This window comes from Puma concolor, chromosome A1 (assembly GCF_028749965.1).
Source record: "Puma concolor isolate L17-30 chromosome A1, mPumCon1.1.hap2, whole genome shotgun sequence".
Classification (NCBI taxonomy): Eukaryota; Metazoa; Chordata; class Mammalia; order Carnivora; family Felidae; genus Puma; species Puma concolor.
In genome coordinates this window covers 62221735-62239568 of record NC_141667.1, presented here as the reverse complement: position 1 = coordinate 62239568, position 17834 = coordinate 62221735, and the positions used below count along the sequence as shown (strand labels likewise).

At 40.7% G+C, this 17834-nt stretch overlaps 1 long non-coding RNA gene and 1 pseudogene across 1 annotated transcript in view; one reads left to right on the top strand and one right to left on the bottom strand.

Annotated features, from left to right (window-relative positions):
• The window catches only part of LOC147584188 (uncharacterized), a 42822-nt gene that overhangs the window by 6191 nt on the left and 18797 nt on the right, over positions 1-17834 (top strand). The window lies entirely within an intron of this gene.
• Positions 2984-16139, bottom strand: LOC112860517 (ubiquitin-conjugating enzyme E2 variant 1 pseudogene; annotated as a pseudogene).

Here is a 17834-nt window from a genome sequence, read left to right as displayed (position 1 = left end):
TTGTGGTCTGTCCTCATGGGTTTCAGCTCACGTTCACCAATGGCTTGTCCTGTGCTCTCTCACTGTATATCCATCTATGCCTCCTGACTGTCTGCCCTGCAGACTTCAAGCTGCAGATCAGACATGAGGACGGCAGCCTTGCAGCTCCCACACCGCAACTGACTTTGGCTAGATGTTGCCCATCCCCCTTTACATGAGATGTAAAATGTTGTACTCCCACCAGCCTGTGTCCTCACAGTATCATCTACAGAGTATGTTGTGAAACTTTTAGATTTTTGCCAATCGTATAGATAAGTAATATAATCTGTTGTGGATTTAATTTGCACTTGTCTCATACCCTATTTTATTTAACCTCTCTATTGTTAGACATCATACCCTATTTTATTTAACCTCTCTATTGTTAGACATCTGGGTTATTTTTGGTTTTTCAATGCTGTGGACTATAAAATGATGAACATCCTTAAACATACATGTATTCCTGAAAGTTAAGTCTTCAGGCAATGCCACAGCTTTGTTTTTGTTTGTTTAAGAGATACACAATACACAGTAAAATTCACCTTTTTAGGGTGAGGCTCTACAGGTTTTGACAAGTACATGGAGTTGTACAACTATTAGTCCAATCAATATAGAGAGCAGTTTCATCACCCCAAAATCCCCTGGTATTTTTGCAGTCAGCCTCTCCCCACCACCTCCAGCTTCTGACAATCACTAATCTGTTTTCTCTCCCTGTTTTTGCCTTTTCTAAATTGTCATATAAATGGAACCACACAGTACATCGGTTTTTGAGTCTGGCTTCTTTCACTTAGCATAATGAATTTGGGGTTCATCCATACATTCATTGTTTATTATTTTACTGCTAAGCAGCATTCTGTACTACATGTACGATAGTTCATCTACTTATCAATGAAGGATTTATTAGTGTTTTCCGGTTTTTAGCATTTACAAATAAAGCCACTATCCACATTCTTATACTGATATCTATGTCAATATACATGTTAGTTAAAAATTGGGTAACTGCTCGGGAATGGGATTGCTGGAGCATGTGGTAATAACATGTTTAACTTTATAAGAAAAGGCCAAACTGCTTTTCTAAGTGGCTGTAGAAATTTACATTTCCACAATCAGTGTTTGAGAGTACGAGTTGGCTCCTCCTCCTTGCCAGCAGTTGCTACTGTCATTTCTTTTTTACTTATTGCTTTATTGAAGTGTACCTGATGATATCAGTAAACTTGCATGTTTCAAGAGCGTACAAACTAGATGGCATGCCTTGGGTTCAGAAACAGTTCATGTCTGGAGCGTCTGGGTGGCTCAGTCAATTAAGTGTCTGACTCTTGATTTTGGCTCAAGTCATGGTCTCATGGTTTGTGAGTTCAAGCCCACATTGGGCTTTGCAGTGACAGCACAGAGCCTGCTTGGGGTTCTCTCTCTCCCTCTCTCTGCCCCCTGCCTACTCACAATCTCTCCCCGCCTTCTCTCTCTCTCAAAATAAATAAATAAACATTTTTTAAGGAAGAAAACAGTTCACATCCAAATCAGGGGAATAAAGAATCCTTTCAAAAGAGGTGGGATTTGAACTGATTCCTAAAGCATCAATGAGGAGCACGGGGAGCCATGTTCTAGGCAAGGAAAAGAAAATGAGCAAATAAATGAAGGGAACATAGATAGGACTTGTAAGGGATCGGCCAAGTCATTCTTGTGCCCGAGGTTACAGTAAGCAAAATTATCCTATCCCCGGATAATGGTATTTAGAAATTAACAGCTAGGTGCTAGATGTGCTCATTGGTAGTAGGATGTCATCTGTCTGTAAATGTGCATATGTATATGTGTGCATGTATTGTATGTACACACACACACACACACATGAGTTCATATCTCCAATTCCAAACCTACATCATAGCTTTCATTCAGTCTTCCCCCCCTTTTTTTTATTTTAACTGCTTTTTCTGACAGTGAGAAACTTGGCTCTCACTATCCATAATATATTTACTTATTGTCTTCAGTATACATAAAGTAGTTTCAGAGTGCTAATCCATATCTGTGACAAAAACAAACTGCTAAAAAAGTATTTGTGTTCAATTTTTTCCCTTTGATCTTAGAGGATATTAGTATGTATAGAGTCAAAATGTTATTTTCCAAAGTTACTTAGGCTAGTTCTTTTCTGCTGCTACCCCAGTATGGTTATGTTGTTCAATACAGTTAGGTTTTCGTGTATATTCCATTTGGGGCTATAGCTCATCCTTGTTGATTATATTTTATTCATACTTTTAGCATGTGAAACAGTTGCATGGCTCTAAATGTGAGAAATATATGAAAAGGATTGCTCAGAGAGGAGTCCTTACCCTTTCTACCCTATTGCCATCCACTGCCTATGAATAACCAATCTCATTAGTTTTTGGTGATTCTTTCTGTGTTTCTTTTTGCCCAGTTGAGATGCAGAGACCATTAGGGTGAAGTATGCGAGGAACTCACTTTGGGCACAAAGTTAAGGGGGGAGGAAACTGCAGTCAAAAAAGTAATATTTTAGTGCAGTATTTTTAAAATAAAAATTAATGCAAAAAATCTGTGATGACAAAATATCAAATTTTTGAATAAATATGACCATAGAGCTGAGCCATATTGGAATCTGAGGCAAAAGGAAAAACGTGTGCCTTTATGTATATGTTTTTAAGAGGTTGCTAATGGCTAATTTTCCCTAAGAACATTAAGGCAGATGAAAAAATACTGAAAAATTTAAAAGTAGGTAGATTAATACAACATTATTTTATTTTATTTATTTTTATAGCACAACTTATATACTTCAAATGGATAAAAAGTCAGTATCTTTTACAGTATCTTAAGATAAATTGCCTTTGAATGGGAACCTCCTTTTCAGTACTTTGAGGTTTACAAGACAAATCTAGAAAATTTGCTACTGTGGAAAATGAAGACTGCTTAAATTGAATGGGCGGGTCAAGGCGGGATGGCCTGTGGTTTTTCTTTTTGATTAATTGCTATAACACTGTCCTTCAGGCAGCTGAGGGAATTTCATGGGTTTTTTTTAGACATCATGAGGCATCAAAGCTCTTGCAGGACAACTCTGATGCTATATGAATTCTGCCATTTTGCTAGCACTGGTAGGGCTCTTGGGTCCACCATTGCATTAGAACTATTAACTCCATTCATATTAATTTTTGTTACAAATATTGTAAAGGGGGGTGCTTCTGGGTATTTAGGTCCCCATTTTAAGGCTGTAAATTCAGTTTTCATAAACTGTCCCAGTCCATAGTGGCTGCCATCTTGTGTCACCGACTCTCCTCACATTATTTTTAATTTAAATATTTTATTTATACCAAAACAGACCTTACTATAGTTTTACTTCAGCTTAAGTTAATTAAAAATTATTTAAGGTTGCCACTTGGTCAAAAGAAATGATCAAGGGACCTCTGGCTGGCCCAGTCCAGAGTATGTGACTCTTGATCTTGGAGTTGTGAGTTTAAGCTCTGTATTAAAATAATAATAAAATAAAATAAATGATCAAACATGGCAATTCCCTCATGTGAAAACAATATAAGCAAAGAAGTGGATTTTGAAAATATTTATGAGTTTGCTTCCATTAGAGCAAATGGTGTATATTTTTCCTTTTGCTTAAGCTCCACTATGGCTCACAGGGCCTGGTTGAGCAGATAGATGCATAGTTTCTTATTTTCCCCTCTCCTCATTACACAAAAGGTAGCCTACTATGGGCACTCTTTACACGTTGCTCTTTTTCATCCTAAGAGTTGCTCTGTGTCAGTTCATAGAGGATTCAGAGATTCTGGGGGGAATGACCTATCAAAGGTCAACCAGAGGGTACAATGTTTAGCCCAGGAATTGGGCCACATCAGGGGCTGTTTGTGAAGAAGTCATGAAAGCATTCCACAAGCCCCAAGCCAGCATTTGCAGCACCTGCTGCAGGAGGACAGTGATGCCAGACTAAACCACCACCATCAAAGCAGACCTTGCTTTTTTCTCCCCATCCCTCCTTTCCGTCCTGACTCTGGGGCACCCAGAAACAGCAGGAAGCTTAGGAGTGACCATGGTCAAGAAATAGAAAAAAAAAAAGAAGACCACGTTTTTCCTTTACTCCTACAAGTTTCGAGCCTACATGGGTCTCAGAAAATTTCATCTGCACCAGGAATTGAAGCTCTGACTTAAATCCACTGGATTTTTGGCACCTGAAAATGAGAGTATTCTAATACAGTAAAACCTTGGTTTGCAAGCATAATTCATTCCAGAAACATGCTTGGAATCCACAGCACTTGTATATCAAAGCGAATTTCCCCGTAAGAAATAATGGAAACTCAGATGATTCATTCCACAACCCAAAAATATTCATATAAAAATGATTACAGTATTGTAACATAATACAAAATAATAAAGAAAATACAAAAGATAAAGAAAAATAAACAAGTTAACCTGCACTTACCTTTGAAAACCTTCGTGGCTGGTGTGAGAGGAGGGTTATTGTGTAGGATGACTTTCACTACCACTAACAGAATCACTGCTGTTTATTGGCTCAATGGAATCTTCTCCTGCATGGCGGCTATTGTATATAGGTAATAAGGATTAGGTCACTAAAGTTTAGGAGCCACAAGAATTCAATATGGATAATGAGGGTAGAAAATATTGCAGATCAGCTCTCACAGATGCTGACTACAGTACAGTATTAACAAATTCTTTGTCATTTACGTATTTAATGTAACTGGCAATAAGGCAGCAGAGGAAAGGGTCTATATCTGCAGGCAGCCTGACCTAGAATGGAGCAAAGCATTCCTAAGTTTACTCTTGTATGGAAAAGCAAAGGACTGTCCATGTGCTTTGAAGTGACAAAAAATACACTAAGTGCCAGTTGTGGGCACCTTCCAACGTTCTAAAAAATCACTGATTTCTGCCAAACACCACGGCCTGAGACTGAGCATCTGGGCATGGGAGACGATCACGCACAATCCCTCAGCGAGAGAGTGAGAGAGAGAGAGAGAGAACCACTGGCTCAGTTGTCATCATGTGATGTCTGGCATCACGTACTACTCATATTGCAAGACATCACTCATTTATCAAGTTAAAATTTATTAGAATGTTTGCTCATCTTGCAGAACACTTGCAGAACAAGTTACTCACAATCCAGGTTTTACGGTACCCGATAGTGACAGAAAATCTAAGTGGTCTGCTCAGCACACTACACAGATGGAAAAAGGGAATTGACCAAGTAGGTTTAAAGAGTAGTGGTGAGAAAGAATAAAGCTGTTTCCTGCTTCTCTCCTACCAAGTCCTGCTGGCTAAATATGCAACATTCACAAAAGAAGCCAACTCAAGCCAGCCAGGGAAAAAAGAGATAAAGCAGCATTCAGGTGGGATTTGATATACAGTGGCATAAGGTGCCATCAAGGTCACTGTGACTTAAAGTTTCTCTGCTCCACCCTCGGCAGCTATGTACGTGATTTGAATTCCCTCATAAGACCAACACGGACAAACTTTCTATTAATTCTGGGGCTGGAGGTTGAGAGAGTAGAGACATCCTTCTTTGAACTGTCAAGGAAAAGTCTAGGGATTCTCTCTGATTTAATTCTTAGGTCACACGTTCCCCCTTACCCCCATCTATGGCCTGAGAAATGCTATGCGATGATTGGCTCAGGCCCAGGCTCCCTGTTCATGTCATCCAGTCCCTGTGGGAGTGGAAGGAGGATTACAGTGAAAGGTTGAGGCCACCTAGAACACATCTAGGAATTGAGGAAAGGCTCAGTTCTATCCAAGCCCCATGGCTAGAAAATTCAGGATCCTCTAGGTCATCGAGTGGACATTGAAGAGGCAACTTCAGGATGTGTTTTGTCTGTTGTTGGTTGAATTTATTAACCTACTATAAATGGTAATAATAACAATCAGTTTTTGAGTACTTTCTATGTGCCAGTCGCTGTATTAAATACTTCCTGAACATCACCTCATTTAATCCTCATTACAACTCTGTGGGGCTGGAACTATTTTAATCTCTGTATTAGTTTGCAAAGGTTGCTATAAAGAAGTATAATGAAGACTGGGTGGCTTCAAAGAAAGGAAAGTTACTGTCTCGTGGTTCTGGAGGCAGGAAGTCTGAGATTGACACCTTGGCAGGGATGGTACCTCAGCTTTTAGAAACATCATCTTGATCTCTGCCTTCATCTTCATGTGTCATCCTGTGTATGTGTGTGCATGTGTCCAAACATCCCTTTTTTTAAAGAGTTTATTTATTTTTGAGAGAGAGAGTGTGTGTGTGCTCAAGCAGGAAAGGGGCAGAGAGTGACAGGGAGACAGAGAATCCCAAGAAGATTCTGCCGTCAGCACAGAGCCAGACACAGGGCTCCAATCCATGAACTGCAAGATCATGACCTGAGCCGAAATCAAGAGTTCAGTGCTCAACCAACTGAGCCACCCAGGCGCCCTCCAAATATCCCTTTTTAATAAGGACTTCCATTGTGTTGGATTAGGGATCCACCCTGCTCCAATATGACCTCATTTTAACTTAACTAATTATATCAGCAACAACCCTATTCTCAAATAAGGTCACATTCTGAAGAACTGGGGGCTAAGACTTCAACATATGAAGACACAATCCCACCCATTTTGCAGATGTGAAAATGGTATTAAACAGGTTAACTATCTTTCCCAAACCCATAGCTAATAAAAGAGAGAGACAGACCTCTGCTTGCCTCCTAAGGCTATTGGGCTGCAGATAATCATTACCCAATAGACTATGCTTTCTACAAAAGAAGCAAAACCATTTAACTCAGGACTTCTTTCTTATGTTAACCTATAGAAATAAAAATAATTTTATATCAATGCATTTTGATATCTTCCCCATCATCCTCCTGTATTTTCAGTCTACCCACCCAAAGCAGATTTTGAAAAACTTTTCTTTGAACTAAGAAATGTACTACCCACTATTTCACTATTAACTATTTCAGATATCGGCATTATTTGAAGAGATTTAATAAAGAGATTTTTTGGACTGTATTTAATTGAAAAAGACACCATGCCAAGACTATGCAATATAAAATTGGAGGCTAGATCAAGGGATGAGCCTGAACTTCCATCTTCCTCTCTACTCTTCTATTATCACATATTTTAGATCTATTTTTTCATAATGTCCTTGCTTGAGACTTCCAGCTGTAGAGAGGGAAGGCAGAGTTCAATAAGAGAAGATGTAAGGACCACCATGGGTGAAGATGACAATCAAGTGGCCAAGATGTACTATGTGGATTTCAAGATTTCCCCAAACAGCCTCTTTCAAGATGGAGAAATTTTGCTGCAGTGAGGTTTAAGCTAGTTAGAAGAAGGAATGGACATTCCTTCCATTGACTTCCAATAATAAACTTCAGCATGTTTTACTGTATCTACAGAACTATCTTTTCTCACAGTGAGTTTTTAAGGGTAAGGAACTAATGTCACTTTTGCATGCTCCCCTAATCCATAGACTGGAAGGAAGGGAGGAGGAGAGGGAGGAAAAGCCAGGAAAAATATTAATGCCTCTACATTAGGATTATACTAAGGCATCTCATGCTATTTGAATTCTTCATCTGTTTTCTAGGTCTGATAATTTTTTCTTGGTTTTTTTTTTTTTTTTTTTTTGCCTACCATATGACAATAACTAGAAGGGTCAATGATACCATCCACTGGCTAACCCCTCTTTAAGAATATTGCCTCTGGGTGTCTGGGTGGCTCAGTCAGTTAAGTGTCCGACTCTTGATTTGGGCTCGGGTCTTGATCTCACAAACTGTGAGATCCTCATGTCAGGCTCCAGTCAACACAGAGCCTGCTTGGGATTCTCTCTCTTTCTCTCTCTCTGACTCTCCCCTGCTCTGTCTCTCAAAAAAAAAAAAAAAAAAAAAAAAAAGAATATTGCCTCTTTAAAAATTACTGTAAAAATTACTATAAAAATAGTAATAGTAATTTTTTTTAAAAAAATTTTTTTTTTTCAACGTTTATTTATTTTTGGGACAGAGAGAGACAGAGCATGAACGGGGGAGGGGCAGAGAGAGAGGGAGACACAGAATCGGAAACAGGCTCCAGGCTCCGAGCCATCAGCCCGGAGCCCGACGCGGGGCTCGAACTCACGGACCGCGAGATCGTGACCTGGCTGAAGTCGGCCGCTTAACCGACTGCGCCACCCAGGCGCCCCAGTAATAGTAATTTTTAAAGAGGGTGGTGTAAGTAGAATTCATGAGCAGGAAGAATGATAGCATACTTAGAAATTTATCTTTACACTTTTTATTAGAAATTATTCAGTAGGTAATAAGGATTAGTCACTAAAGTTTAGGAACCACAAGAAATCAATACAGATAATGAGGGTAGAAAATATTGCAGACCAGCTTTTACATCCCTACTTCAACCTCCTAATAGTAGAGGATGATCTTGGGAGCAGACACTGAGACAAGGATTCATGTAAAGTGAATTAGAAAGTTCTCCCAGGATAAGCTGGCAGTGATGTGGGGAAGTGGGTTGGGAAGGGAATGAAGCCACGCCAGGGTGTGATATCTAGTGAAGTGCCATGGTGGGTAACTTTGGTCAATTCCACAAGAGAGCTCTTGACAGTGTAGACAAGACTTACAATGTCCTGACAGGGAAAAAGGGAGCTAGAGTATTTATATCTCTGTGCCCTTCAGTGATGGGTTATGGGCTGGTGTATGTGCATTGGGGTTGGGGGAGAGGAGTGGGAATTGTAAATTCTCAAGCACTTTTGGCCCTCTGTGCCCAAGGCACAGTGGTACCAGTAGCTTGAGGGCACCCCTTGGACAAAAAGATTCAGGTGCTGCCTGTTGGAAGGCATATGGGAGCTGGGGTGCTCCAAAATTATAAAGGAAACTGAGGATATGGGGAGAATATGAATAAGTTGCGCTATTCTTAATAGTGCAAATTTAAATTCTTAATTTAATGCTTCACATTAAATCTAAACCAGTGATTCTTCAGGAGAGTGGATCACTACATCTTCTAGCCAAAGAGATGTATAAGAAGATAGTGGAACGAGTTTCAGCTCCTGCTTCTGTAGCTGGTCCTGAGGCTATAGTTGATAGTTATCATCTCCTTCTTGTGCTACCTACATGCTCTAAATTCCCCCTCACCTCAGCTAGCACTCTTGTTAATCAGAATTGCTTGTGAATTTTAGGATGGCTTGTTCTAGTTTCGAGAAGAATGCTGGTGCAATTTTGATTGGGATTGCATTGAACGTGTAGATAGCTTTGGGTAGTATTGACATTTTGACAATATTTATTCTTCCAATCCATGAGCAGGGAATGTCTTTCCATTTCTTTATATCTTCTTCAATTACCTTCATAAGCTTTCTATAGTTTTCAGCATACAGATCTTTTACATCTTTGGTTAAATTTATTCCTAGGTATTTTATGCTTCTTGGTGCAATTGTGAATGGGATCAGTTTCTTTTTTTTTTTTTTAATTTTTTTTTTTCAACGTTTATTTATTTTTGGGACAGAGAGAGACAGAGCATGAATGGGCGAGGGGCAGAGAGAGAGGGAGACACAGAATCGGAAACAGGCTCCAGGCTCTGAGCCATCAGCCCAGAGCCCGATGCGGGGCTCGAACTCACGGACCGCGAGATCGTGACCTGGCTGAAGTCGGACGCTTAACCGACTGCGCCACCCAGGCGCCCCAGGGATCAGTTTCTTTATTTGTCTCCACAAAAGGCCCCGAATAGCCAAAGTAATTATGAAGAAGAAGACCAAAGCAGGAGGCATCACAATCCCAGACTTTAGCCTCTACTACAAAGCTGTAATCATCAAGACAGCATGGTATTGGCACAAAAACAGACACATAGACCAATGAAATAGAATAGAAACCCCAGAACTAGACCCACAAACGTATGGCCAACTCATCTTTGACAAAGCAGGAAAGAACATCCAATGGAAAAAAGACAGTCTCTTTAACAAATGGTGCTGGGAGAACTGGACAGCAACATGGAGAAGGTTGAAACTAGACCACTTTCTCACACCATTCCCAAAAATAAACTCAAAATGGATAAAGGACCTGAATGTGAGATAGGAAACCATCAAAACCCTAGAGGAGAAAGCAGGAAAAGACCTCTCTGACCTCAGCCGTAGCAATCTCTTACTCGACACATCCCCAAAGGCAAGGGAAATAAAAGCAAAAATGAAATACTGGGACCTTATGAAGATAAAAATCTTCTGCACAGCAAAGGAAACAACCAACAAAACTAAAAGGCAACCAACGGAATGGGAAAAGATATTTGCAAATGACATATCGGACAAAGGGCTAGTATCCAAAATCTATAAAGAGCTCACCAAACTCCACACCCGAAAAACAAATAACCCAGTGAAGAAATGGGCAGAAAACATGAATAGACACTTCTCTAAAGAAGACATCCGGATGGCCAACAGGCACATGAAAAGATGTTCAATGTCGCTCCTTATCAGGGAAATACAAATCAAAACCACACTCAGATATCACCTCACGCCAGTCAGAGTGGCCAAAATGAACAAATCAGGAGACTATAGATGCTGGAGAGGATGTGAAGAAACAGGAACCCTCTTGCACTGTTGGTGGGAATGCAAATTGGTGCAACCGCTCTGGAAAGCAGTGTGGAGGTTCCTCAGAAAATTAAAAATAGACCTACCCTATGACCCAGCAATAGCACTGCTAGGAATTTACCCAAGGGATACAGGAGTACTGATGCATAGGGGCACTTGTACCCCAATGTTTATAGCAGCACTCTCAACAATAGCCAAATGATGCAAAGAGCCTAAATGTCCATCAACTGATGAATGGATAAAGAAATTGTGGTTTATATACACAATGGAGTACTACATGGCAATGAGAAAGAATGAAATATGGCCTTTTGTAGCAACGTGGATGGAACTGGAGAGTGTTATGCTAAGTGAAATAAGTCAGGCAGAGAAAGACAGATACCATATGTTTTCACTCATATGTGGATCCTGAGAAACTTAACAGAAACCCATGGAGGAGGGGAAGGAAAAAGAAAAAAAAAAAAAAAAGAGGTTAGAGTGGGAGAGAGCCAAAGCATAAGAGACTCTTAAAAACTGAGAACAAACTGAGGGTTGATGGGGGGTGGGAGGGAGGGGAGGGTGGGTGATGGGTTTGAGGAGGGCACCTTTTGGGATGAGCACTGGGTGTTGTATGGAAACCAATTTGACAATAAATTTCATATATTGAAAAAATATATAACAATGTTCATTACCCAATAAAGTAAAATTCACAATGAAAAAAAAAAAAAAGAATTGCTTGCCTGTGGGGCGTTCTAGACCTTCATGCCAAGTGGCTTGAGCTTCTGTTTACTGTGAGCTTATCAGGCTCACAGTTCCTGAATTGTCTGTTCACAGTTAAAACCAGGCATGACAGCCTCAAGAGATGCCCAATGGATTCCTTGAGTTACAGACATGTTTCTCCCTTTCCCTGTTAGGTCAAAGTAACTCTACATCTCTGTAGAAGGAAAAAGGCCAATTACTCCCGACTATAATATAACTTTTTTCTTTTTCGGCTGATCTTCTGTCATGAGAAAGCCAAAGTGGCCAAGTAGTAGCCAGAGTTTTAAGTTCAGTAGAACACTTATTGTCCCCCGATGGACAGTAAATAAAAGGTCTCTCCACATACCTTACCCTCCCATCACAGGCCATGACCTCTAGATGCACCTAACCTAAAGTTGCAGAGATGAGAAGTACAGAGTCCCTCAGAAGGTCACTGAAAATGATGGACAAAGGGCCACTCTTAACTACTTTTCCTTGGCTCATGGACCTATGTATTCTATCTAATGGGAAAACGACTCCATATAATGGCAATTTGTATATATCACATCTGAAGGTCAGTACCCCAGCCCTACAGAGCTATCTTCACACTTAGCTGCATCTTGTAAAGGCCATTCCAATGTTCTGTTAGTCTAGAACTTTGGGTGATGTGATATATTCTGATATATAGATCCTATAGTTACATGTCTATCAATACTCCTCCAGTACCACAAAGAACACCTCTCGGTCCAAGCTGATATTGTATGGGATCTTGTGTCAGTAAGTCAAAGGCTTACTGATTTTGGCAGGATGAGTCAGTGTTCTTTCCAGAGTAGAAGGGGTCTAATATTACCAAATCACCACCAGGTAGCTGGTTGAATGGATCTTTGAGAATGAGAATAGGTTATCATTAGTATAATCAGGTAGTAACTTCTATTGCATTGCTGTTTCAGATACAATTTCATTTCTGGAGTGAATGAACACACCTCCAGGAACTTCTATTAAGCTATTGGCTTGGAGAATGCTCCCCCATCCCCCACTTATACCTGTTAATTAAGATCATCAGACATAGTCTCATAGTAGTAGTCTTCAACGAACTCTCCCAGGGCTATACCAACCCTCAGGCTTTCTGTCATGATCTAGTCTGGAAACACCTTGGTTGCCTTTCTGTAGGACATTAAGCTGATGCATACATTGATTATATCATGCTGCTTGGAGCTGGTGCACAGGAAGTAGCAACTACCCTAGTTATCTTGGTAAGACACTTGCATACTAGAGCATAGGAAACAAATTCCACAAAATTTCAGGGGTCTACCAACTGGGTGAGATTCGAGGAGTCCAGTGCTCTGGGACATCTCAAGCATCCCTTCCAGCATGAAGGACAGATTTCTGTATCTGTCCCCTTTATCACCAAGAAAGAAGCACAATACTGAGTGAGCCTCTTTGGATTTGGCAGGCAGCATATATCTCATTTGGCTATGCTGTTCTACCATATTTACTGAGTGACCTGAAAGCTCCCAGGTTTCAGTAGGGCCCAGAACAAGTGAAAACTCTACAGGAAGTCCAGGCTGTGATGCTGCTCCACCGTTTGGGCAACATGACCCAGAAGATCCAATGGTGCTCAAAGTGTCTGCGGAACGTAGGGATGCTATGTGGAGACTTTGGCAAGCCCCCATAGATGACTCATCCTCAGATACTTAGGATTTACAGGCAAAGTTATGTCATCCTCTACAGATAACTATTCTTTTGAGAATGGCTTGCTCTGGGCACTAGTGGCAACCAAACATTTGACTATGGGTCACCAAGTTACCGTGTGACCCATCATAAGCCAAGTGTTGTCTCACTCATCCAATCATAAAGTTAGACATGCACAGCACACTTAATTTTCAGGTGGAAGTGGTATATATGAGATCAGGCCCAGATAAATCCAGAGGACCCATGTAAATGTCATGAGCAAGAGCCCCAGGTGCCTATGCTCACTCTGCTCACTTCATTGCTCCTTTTCTCAGTCTGCATTATGGCAGACAACATTTCCAAAGAAGGCCACAATAATATGTCTTGTTGCACATACTCTTCTAGAACCTTGACACCACTCCTTCACGAAGTGGAGTCTATGTACCCTCCCCTTGAACATATGCCTTAACCAATAGAATTAAGGCAGAAGTGATGTTATGTAACTCCCACCACTCTTGGGATACTCACTCTTGGAACCTAGCCACCATACTATGAGCAAGCCCAGGCAACCTGTGGAGGTGCCTACATGGAGAGGTACAGAGGCCTAGTCCACAGTCCTGACTACACCTTAGCCAACAACCAGCACCAACTGGCTAACTGTGTGAATGAACCAAATTGAAAGTCCATCCTGCAGACCCAGTTTTTTTTATATAAATATTTTTTGATGTTTACTTATTTCTGAGAGAGAGAGAGAGAGAGAGAAAGCAGGGGAGAAGGAGACACAGAATCTGAAGTAGGATCCAGGCCCTGAGCTGTCAGCACAGAGCCCGACACAGGGCTTGAACCTACGAACCGTGAGATCATGACCAGAGCTGAAGTTGGAATTTAACCGACTGAACCACCCAGGCGCTCCCCAGTTAGGTTTGAAAAACTGACTATTCAGTTTTCAGAGATGAGCCAGCTGTTCTGAAGGTTGATTCATGAGCAAAATAAGTTATTGTTGTCATTTTAAGCCACAAAGTTTTGGAGTAGTTAACTACATCACGATAAATAACTGATACATACATAACACCCATGTATGGCCCTGAAGGATCATGAAGAAGAGACATCCTCTTATTAGGCAGAACTCTAAGCAGTGCACCTGATCATTCATCCTGCCTAGAAAAACAGATGGCCAGGGAGACAGATCTCCAATGATTCATGGGTAATTGTCTGACTAATTGTTTGACTGGATGGTCAGAAACTGGAAAGGAGCATTAGAAAATCAGTGCCAAGGAGATTTGGGGAACAGGTATATGGACAGACCTTTCCAAATGAGCACAGGATATGAAGATATTTGTATTTTATGTGAATACTTACCAAAGAACAACCTCAGCAGAGAAGAATCTCAGTCATCATATGGGCAAGATGTCCTGTTCTAACATCAGTCAGCCTTCTTCTCCCATGACCCCGTCCCTGCTCAAAAAGCTTAAGGAAAAAAAAAAAGAGGGGTGCTGGGTGGCTCATTCAGTTGAGTGTCCAACTCTTGATTTTGGCTCAAGTCATGATCTCATGGTTTGTGGCATCCAGTCCCACATCAGTGTGGAGCCTGCTTGGGATTCTCTCTCTCTCTTTCTCTCCCTCTCTCTCTCTCTCTCTCTCTTCCCCTCTCCCTGCAGCTTTCTCTCAAAATAAATAAATAAGCTTGTTTTTTTTTTTCGAGTTTTTTCTTTGTAATGTTTATTTATTTTTGACAGAGAGAGAGAGAGAGAGAGAGAGACAGAGCATGAACAGGGGAGGGGGAGAGAGAGAGGGAGACACAGAATCCAAAGCAGACTCCAGGCTCTGAGCTGTCAGCACAGAGCCCGACGTGGGGCTCGAACCCACAGACTGTGAGATCATGACCTGAGCCAAAATCAGACGCTCAACTGATTGAGCCACCCAGGCTCCCCTAAATAAGCTTTAAAAAAAAAAAAAAAAGCCTGAAGTGGCAGAAATGGAGGTTATGCATGGTCATGGAAACATAGACTTTTACAGCCCTACCTGCTAATACAATAGCAAAGATCAACAATTCACAATTGCAGTGTGGCCCCATTCCCCAGAGGGATCAGCCAGTCATATGATGTTAGATTGTTTTCATTGAATCACTTCCATATTGGAAGGGATAGCACATTGTTTGCACTGGAATAGACACTTTACTTTGTATATAGACTTGTTTGTCCTGTCCACAATGTTGCCAAAACCAACATCCAAGGACTCAACAGACTTTTGCACTATCATGGTGTTCCATAAGGCATTCTTCTGACCAAAGAACTTCCTATCAAATGAAGCGAGGCAGTGGATCAATGCTCATGGAACTCTCTGGTTCCATGTTTGTCATCATCTGGCCTCATTGAATGGTGGGATGGCCTTGTGAAGATTCAGTTTCATTCTCAGCTAAATGGTAACATCTTGTTGGGCTAGAATAATGCTCGGGAGTTTTTGTACTGACCAGAGTGAGTGATCTTGACCTATTAGAGGGAATTTGGATCACTAGTACACAATGTGAGTAAGGAGGACTATGTATGGAATACAGTCATTTTCCTGTGATGCATCTTAGTTCTGTGTCCTACTGATAAAACTAAATGAAAAACGACTACAACTCCATAACTCAGTATTTAAATCACAAGGTATTAAAGGTGGAGTATGACTCAGCTAGAAGAAGTAATCCTTTGTAAAAAAAAAAATTATATATATATAAATATAGATAGATGATAGATAGATAAATAGATAGATAGATAGATAGATAGATAGATAGATAGATATGCCTTTATATCCTGTTTTTGAGAGAGGATTGGCGTGCTTTTTATTGTGGGAGGGACACTTTGCAACATGTTAGCCAGAAGCATGATTTTGCTGTTGTCTTTATTTGGAAGATAAATATGGTTACTAGAGATAGAAGAGTGTTGTAGGTGCCAACCTGGCTAAACTGGAACTATGTTACCTGTAATTCCCTTCCCTTAAGTTTCAGGTTAAGGTTGGCCACAAAAACAAAAACAAAAGTATGCATGAAATTTGGAAGATGAGAGTGAAATCGTAGGCATTAGGGCCTAAAGATCAATATAGCGGGGCTCCAGGTGCTGCTTCAATGCTCTTACCTTGTCCCCCATCTGCTGGCCCCCCTCTGCTCTTACCTCGTCCTCCTCTGCATTTTCTCCTTCAGTTCCTCTGTGTCCTGGGCCAGGTACATGGCAAAGGGCACCAGCTTCTTCTGCAGATTATGTTTGGCATTAAGGTTGGAGGTTCTAAGAAACGGATGAGGGTTTCAATATGTCTTCCTGGGTTCCAGTGTATCCCCATTCTCTTCTGCTTCCCTTCGGTTTTCATTTCTCACTTCTATAGCCCTGTTGACCTGTGTGACACAAAGATTTCCATAGGCTTCTTCACTGGCTGTCCTTTGCGGTCCCTGGCTAATGACTCCTCTCTGTTCCTCTAACCATCCTGTTCCAGACTTCTACTGCTCCAACTAACCCTAAACTGACCCTGACACTGACCTTGAAAATTTCTGTTAAAAACAAGACAACGATACAAAATAGAGTGACTTATGCTAAGCCCACATCTTCAAACTAAGATTTAACTTAATTATAGTTTCAGTTCTCCTAGAAACGGAATCTTTATAAACCAGCCAATCGGGAACTGCCTGATCGGCACTAGTTAGGTAATCTGCCTGATAGACCCTGCCATCCCCTAAAGGAAAGGAACCTTGTAATAGCCAACCCACTTTTTTGCCTAATATAACTTCCTTGTTCCTGCTGCCTTCTGCCTATAAAAGTCCTTCATTTTGTACAGCTCCTCAGAGCTCCCTTCTATCTGCTATATTGGATGCTGCCCAGCTTGAATAGATTTTTTGCTCAAATAAACTCTTAAAAAATTTTAATACACTTCAATTTATTTTCAAATATTTTATTTTATTTTATTTTTTAAGTAACTATACGCCCAACATAGAGCTTGAACTATCAGCCCAAGACCAAGGGTTGCATGCTCCAGCAACTGAGCCAAATACTCTTATTTTTTAATATTAAAAAAAATTTTTTTAATGTTTATTTTATTTTTGAGAGAGAGAGAGACAGAGTGTGAGCAGGGGAGGGGCAGAGAGAGAGGGAGACACAGAATCCAAAGCAGGTTCCAGGCTCTGAGCTGTCAGCACAGAGTCCAACGCGGGGCTTGAACTGTGAGATCATGACCTGAGCCGAAGTCAGACTCCCAACCGACTGAGCCACCCATGTGCCCCATATTTTTTAATATTTTAAACACACTTACATTTAAAAACGTTTTGTGAAATTCATATGTAACTGCATGTCCTATATTTTTATTTGCTAAATCTGGCAGTCTTAAATGAGGAATAACAGACAGTGATATCTGCTAGTATATATAGGATTTTATATATATATTTGGTCTTTCATTCTGCTTAAAAAAAGAAATGGCCAGGGGTACAGATCTGTAATGATTCATGGGCAGTAGCTAACTGGTAGAATTAGACAAATCATCAGTTTTGATCCTTAATGAAATAATAGATCCAGTTTATGATCCCAAGGAACATTCATATCATTAGGAGAAATGTTGATGAGAATCTTTATAGTGAACCCACTGAGCAATCTTAGATTCTCTGAAATAAGGGTAACAGACAATGTGATGCAATAGAAAGTACACAAGGGTGTTCATGAGCCCCCATGGTCAACAACAACAACAACAACAAAACAGTCTAAGCAGGTCTTTAGAATAGATACCAGTTTTCAGGAAATATAGGGAATAATAGAAGCACAAGTTAGATGATATCAAGAAAAAGCAATCAACCAGGGTGCCTGGGTGGCTCAGTCAGTTGAGCGTCAGACTTGGGTTCAGATCATGATATCGCGGTTCATGGGTTGGAGTCGTGCACTGGGCT